The following is a 6,846-nucleotide window of genomic DNA, read 5'->3' as shown; positions in this document are numbered from 1 at the left end:
CAATATGTAAATTTTGTTTTTGCTAAAACAAAAATACTGAGCATCTGTCAGACCATCATCACACAGGGCAGAGGTCTTAAGCTACTCTGAATGGAATTAAGGTACCTACAATATCCTTCACAAAGATAGAAAAGGAAATCTTTTGCTTAGTGTGTCTAGATAAGCACTTATTTCATTTACTGTCTGATAGCATTTTTATGATCCAGATAGAAGTTCACAATTTTTAAAAAAAACAAAGTAATTCAGCTAACTAAATGATTATTGAAGCACCCTAGCGAATACATAAGGAGCTCTGGTGCGTAGCGCCTAAGGCATCTGACCGCTAACCAGAAGGTTGGTAGTTCAAACCCCTCAGCCACACCGCAGAAGGAAGACTGGGCAATCAACTTTCATAAAGATTTACGGCCTTGGAAACCCAAAGGGAGTTGCTATGAGTCAGAACAAACTCGATGGTAGTGAGTTTGGTTTTTCTTTTGGTTTAGTGAGTACTTAAGAACAGAAAGATAAGCCCGTAACCACTGATCATTCTCCAAGCCCATCAGAACAGAAGCTCATGAGAGCAAAGATTTATGTCCATTTTTCCCACTGTGGTATCCACAAAACTGGGCTTGGTACACAGTAGGCACTCAAACACTTGTTTAATGGATAACCAAAGCTTCAAACCTTTCAAAAAAAAATTCACATGCTAAACAATGGTAACATTTAAGTAGCACACTGTGACAGTAGGTGCCATGGCAGAACTCTGCCACCAACCATCTGCCAGTCTGTGGTACTGTGCTGGCTTATGTGTTGCTATGATACTAGAAGCCATGCCACCAGTATTTCAAATACCAGCAGAGTCACCCATGGTGGACAGGTTTCACCAGTTTCCAGATTAAGACAGACTTATGGGAGCTCTGGTAGCGTAGTACCTAAGGCACTTGACTGCTAACCAGAAGGCTGGCGGTTCAAACCCACCAGCCACTCCTTGGAAGGAAGATGGGGCAATCTACTTCCATAGTGATACTGCCTCGGAAACCCAAGGAGAGGTTGCTATGAGTCGGGTCCGACTTGATGGCACATAACAACAACAACAGGAAGAAAGCCTTGGCAATATGCTTCCAAAAATCACCTGATGTAAACCCTGTGAATCACAACACAATACTGCCCAAAACAGTGCTGAAAGATGAGCCCCTGGGTTGGAAAGAACTCAAAATACACAGTTATTGCAACAATGGACTCCAGCGTACCAACAATCATGAAGATGGCGCAAAACTAGGCAGCATTTCATTCTGTTGTATGTGAGGTTGCCATGAGTCAGAGGCAACTCTATGGCAACTAACCACAATAACAGACCTTTGGGGGGAGGGAGGACAGATCTTATGTATGAAGCTGTACAGATTATAGACACTAGAGGACTGTTTCTACTGACCTTGAAATTACCTGGCCAGTACGTTCCAAGTGTAGTGTAGATGGTAATGAACAGAGCACAAGGGTAAAAAGGGAGGCGCTCCACAGAAGACAGCACAGGCAAAGGCAGAGAACAAATGAGTTGACCTGGTACATTCACTGGCCAGTGAGAAGATCAGACAGGGTTGTAATAAGACAGAGGGACAGAGGGACAGAGGGGGAATGGATACTCAGTGTAGTAGGAAACAAGAAACTACTAGATTGGGGCGGGGGGTGGATAATAGGATAATTGTTAATTTAAGAAAAAAGTGCTTTGCCATCTAGATGCAATGATGGGTCTCTCCTCATCCAGAGCAAAGAAGAATGAAGAAAACCAGACACATGGAAACAATTAGTCCAAGAGACTGGTACACAATGTAGTCTTCAGCCTACACAACTACGAGACCAGAAGAACTAGATAGGGTTTGGTTACCACTACCAATCACTTGGAGGGCAGTTTATGTAGGAGATCCTAGATAGTGTGGGAGAACAATGCAGAAAAAAACTCAAAATCATTAAAAAAAAAAAAGAAAAGAGACCAGGTTTGCTGGTCTGATAGAGCCTGGGAGAACCTTGGAGACTATGGCCCCTAGTTGCCCTTCAGGTCTGGAACTGAACCCACTCCTGTGGCTTCCAGCCAAACAAAAGACAAGCATATGAGCTGAACATTTGCATTAGGCAGATATAATCCTTGGAGAGGTCAATCACAGAAGAATAGAAGGGCTGTGTATGCACAGGGAGACAGTTGGGGGGGCGGGCAGGAGTGCATGGGAGGAAAGAACCCAGGGAAGAGGTAACTATGGGGAGGAACTGGGAAGAGAGCTGTTGCACTGTGGGAAATTGCAGTCAATGTCATGAGACAAAATGTATGTTAACTGCTGTGTGGAAAAATGAATTTGCTTTGTAAACTTTCACCCAAATCATAATAAATTTTTTTTAGGAAAAAAGTGCTTTGGCAGTACATAGGAGGAAGAAGAGGGCCAGCAGGCAGGCCACATATGTGATGATGGTGGAGGGATTAGTCAGCCAGTAGAGAAGATTGACAGGAAAGGACTATTGAGAAAAGAGACTCGGGAGGACCTAGCAACCAAGATACAGGGAGACAAAGGAGAGCAATCGGATCAGGTGAATCTTGGCACCAAGATTCTTAAGCTTCATTAACTGTAAAAATGGTAGAGAGAAAAGAAGCCAATTTCAGGAAGAACAGTTTAAGAACAAAAAGAACAGGGTGAAGATATACTAATGAACTATTTGTTGTTGTTGTTAGCTGCTGCTGAGTCAGCTCCAATTAATGGAGACCTTATCTATAACAGAATGAAACATTGCCCTATCCCATCTCACCTCCATGATCACTGGTTCAAGTCCATTGTTACAACTTGTGTCAAACCATCTCATGGAGGGTCTCCTTTATTTTCAGTGACCCTCTACTTTACCAAACATGATGTCTTTTTCTAGCAAATGGTATGTACTGGTTATGTGACCAAAGTAAGCGAGCCATAGGGAGTGCAACTAATAATACCTTCAAGCTCTTTGAAATCAGTAGTAACATCTTTCTGTTGTTGGTTGTTGTCTGTTATGTGCTGTCAAGTTGGCCCTGACTCATAGCAACCCCTCCTTGAGTTTCCAAGGCAGTAGCACTACAGAAGTAGATTGCCCCATCCTCCTTCCAAGGAGTGGCTGGTGGGTTTGAACCGCCAGCCTTCTGGTTAGCAGTCAAGTGCCTTAGGCACTACGCTACCAGAGTTTAGTGGTTATTTTCTTTCCCCATCCTACATAATCCTGAAGTCCTGAGCCAACAGAACCAAACCCACTGCCATCAAGGCAATTCTGACTCATAGCAATTCAATAGGACAGAATAGAATTGCCCTCACAGTGTTTCCAAGGCTGTAAATCTTCACAGAAGCAGACCGCCACATCTTTCTCCCATGGGGCACCAATCACCAATCTTTTGGTTAGCAGCTGAATGATTTAACTGCTACACCACTGGAGCCCCTGAGCCAATAGAAGACATTCAAATTTCTGTGTATCAAAAATAGAAGGCTGACTCCAATGCAGGGACTCAGACCTGAGATTGAGCCACTTTTTAGAGAACTGAACACTGAATCTATGAGATTGGACGGATCAGCCATCTACAAGAGGGAGTACATTTAAGAGGAAGAAGGCAGACTAAAGTGAAAATATAGGATGATGCTTGCATTACAACTAGGAAGAAAGGAAAATTTCACTTTCTCTAGGATTTACCGTAACTAAACACAAGCAGATGAATAGGGTCTTTAGTTTTATTAATTCCAAAGGGCTAGAAGGTTCTCTTTTGGGAGTAAGTAAGCAAACTGAGTGTTTGAACTGGGACTTGAGAACATTAAAATCAACAGTCTAAATCTGTAGTTCTCAAATGAAGGGCCAGAGAGTTCAAGAGTTCCCAAGAGGCTCGAAGAGGCGGCTGTCAGGAAGAGACCAGTAAGAAACTGCTAAACCAGCACCCTCAATTTCCTCCCAACACTCCCCCATCCTTGAGATTATCTTCCTCAAATAAGTCACAACTTTCAGAACTTCCCACCCTTCAGCCACTGGCAGTGCTGCAGACTGGCGGGCAGCTCAAAAGCTGCAGTTCTCAGAGATTTCATAGCTGAAGCGTCCTTGCAGATTTCTACAATGCCTAATTTCTGAAGGGTGGCAGGGAGGGAATGGAAAATGAGGCCCTCCAACTGCTTTGGGAGGGAGGAAGTCAGCCCGAGAAAACTTCTGGGAGCAGCTGTACAGAAAAAATAGAACTGAGTGACAGGGAGGCCCGACAAAATAAGGCTTTGAGACCAGAAGGGTTTCTGCTTCAAGGAGAAGAAACTAAAGGTTAGAAATATCTGAAAATAGTGTTAAACCAAGGTACATGCTTTTCCTAGAAAGGTTTATGAACTGAGAGGAAGTCTTAATAGCCTGTATTTGGGAAATATTAGCTTTAAAAAAACTGTCCTTTAGTCATTGGAAAAGGACATTAGTTTCTACCTAAGCCACATGTTGAGAAAGAATAAGAAACTACTCTTGAAATATTTTTTTCCAGATATTAATAAGGAGCTCTGGCAGTGTAGTAGGTAAGGAGTCTAGCTGCTAACCAGAGGTCACCAGTTCAGACTCCACCATCTGCTCCACGGGAGGAAGATAAGGCAATTTATTTCCATAAAGATTTACAGCCTCGGAACCCCAATGGGGGTTGCTTTGAGTCAGAATTGACTCGATGGCAGTGGTAGTGTGTGGTATAGTAAATTACTTTGTGTGGCTTTTCTACCCATAAGTCTTTGTAAACTCCAAGGTGGGATTTGCTATGAGCAACTGAGGAGCTCCTGATTGCTGAAGGTGTCCACCTGGACTATTTCTGTTGGGAGTGGCACAAAACAATGTTCTGGGAGGTGCCCACTCTCTCTCTCAGGTGCTTAGAGTTCTGATGCTATAATTGGCTAGTTTGACCACCCTGCCGGGCTCAAAAAGGAGGCCTCCTGGAAGCAGAACTCTCTCTGACTGCTGGTGGAGGAAGACGTGCTGCTGAAAGAGACACAGGCTCCTGAGACACGCGTTGCTGGGAAAGAGACACGCACCCCGGAAAGAGACTGTGAGAGACTCTTGGCTGAGGGATGGTGGGCTGGAGAGAGAGAGACTGAGCATTTTTTCCTGAACTCAAATTGTAGCTTGGTGCTTCCCTAATAAACCTTGTAATCTGTGAGTTCTGTGTGGCCACTGCAGCGAATTATCAAACCCAGGAGAGAGGTGGTGGGTGCTCTGGGAGGAACGGTTGAAGAAAAGGCTGGAGGGAGGCAACATGTCTGGCCTGGCAGGAATAGGCCTTGGGTTACTGCTGGTAATCCTGTCTTCCCCTTGTGGGATTAGAGAAGGTCAGAACATGTGGCCTCCTTGCAGTTTTTGCATAGTGGTTTCTTACTAGAAACTGAGAATAAAATGTATGAAAGAAGATAGAAATTATATTAAGTTTCAATATTGAAAACTAAAATTATAAACAATCCAAAGCGCTATTTAACACAATACAGTTTACTTCCCCACATTTTTTTAAATACCTGAAATATAAAAAAGGCGAAAATAATTTTTTCCAAAACAAGTATTTTTCTTGACCTGTTAAAGATCTCTGACTTAAAATAATAAAAAAATAATTCAGATTACTGAACATCAACGTCCATATTACACACAATCCAACCTTCCCTGATTTAGCACATGAGTTTATTTGGTACTTCAAATTCAAAATCATAAATGATTATTTTGTAGTTATAATGCAAGCATCATCCTATATTTTCACTTAAGCCTATGTATCTAGAACACATGTATACAGTCTAAAGATGATAGATATTCTGTATCCTTTTATTTCTAAAGAAATGACACTAAAAGTGATTTACACACACACACATACACACACACCCCTACCTTACACCTGTGTTATAGGACTTCTTAGTTACAGAAAACACTGTCCTTTATCACTAGTGTCTATCTACTTCTCATAAGAAAAGATTAAAGTGTGAAGTAAACACTACCCTTTAAAAATATCCTGACATCAGATAGCGCCAGCTAGTCTGCCTCCAGCTAGAGAAATTTGCATCATGCCCTTAAAAGTTTAAAGATTTCTGTATAAACCATGTTCAAAAAACTACTTTTATAAAAATTCTGTATGCTTGAAATTTAGCAACCACCCCACACTTACAGAAACCCTGGAAAGTCTCTTTACCATTCTTATTCTTATATTTTTTCCTCATTAGTGTTTTTTTTTTTTTTTAAATATATTTATTTACCAAGTACTCCGACTCTGAAACATCGAACATCAGGGGAAACCGTGAACGCAGTCCCCCCCTCTATCACAAATTATACAGAAGAGTTTCTGGCATTTAGGGAAATCACAGAGGTCAGCACACCCGGAGTGCAATGGAAAAGCCTCGCCCTGGGAAAACCACCTTCGTGATCATGGTATCTCCCCTGCCAGTTAAGTATCTCTTCATTAGTGTTTGTTATGTTGTTATGTGCCATCGAGTCGGACCCAACTCATAGTGACCCCTCCTTGGGTTTCCGAGGCAGTTATCACTGCCTGGTGGTGGTTTGAACCACCAGTCTTCTGGTTAGCAGTCAAGAGCCTTAGGCACTACGCTACCCGTATACACATACTTAAATAACACCATGTGACAGGCACTATTCTACATGTTTAACTCATTAAATAGCAACTTATTTTAATCTTCATAATAAGTTATTTTCCAGTAAAGGCAACTGAGACCCCAAGAGGTAAAGTAATCAACCCAACATCCAATAAACAGGGGAGCCAAAATCTGAATCTAACCACTATGGGTCCAGAATTTTGAATTCAAAAATTAGAAGAAAAATCGAGACATATACAAACATTGTTCAAGGAAGGAAAAGACCAAAGACTGCTTGAGA

General features: G+C 42.1%; 1 non-coding gene across 1 annotated transcript; it reads right to left on the bottom strand.

The window, feature by feature from the left end:
- Positions 1–6,242: 6,242 nt before the first annotated feature.
- LOC122152151 lies at positions 6,243–6,408 on the bottom strand. Its single transcript, XR_006164415.1, has one exon. It is a non-coding gene; the product is annotated as a U1 spliceosomal RNA (small nuclear RNA).
- Positions 6,409–6,846: the final 438 nt, after the last annotated feature.

This window comes from Orycteropus afer, unplaced genomic scaffold, assembly GCF_000298275.1.
Source record: "Orycteropus afer afer isolate SDZICR_OR568_19922 unplaced genomic scaffold, OryAfe1.0 scaffold00017, whole genome shotgun sequence".
NCBI classification, from domain to species: domain Eukaryota; kingdom Metazoa; phylum Chordata; class Mammalia; order Tubulidentata; family Orycteropodidae; genus Orycteropus; species Orycteropus afer.
This window is presented reverse-complemented; position numbering and strand designations above follow the sequence as displayed.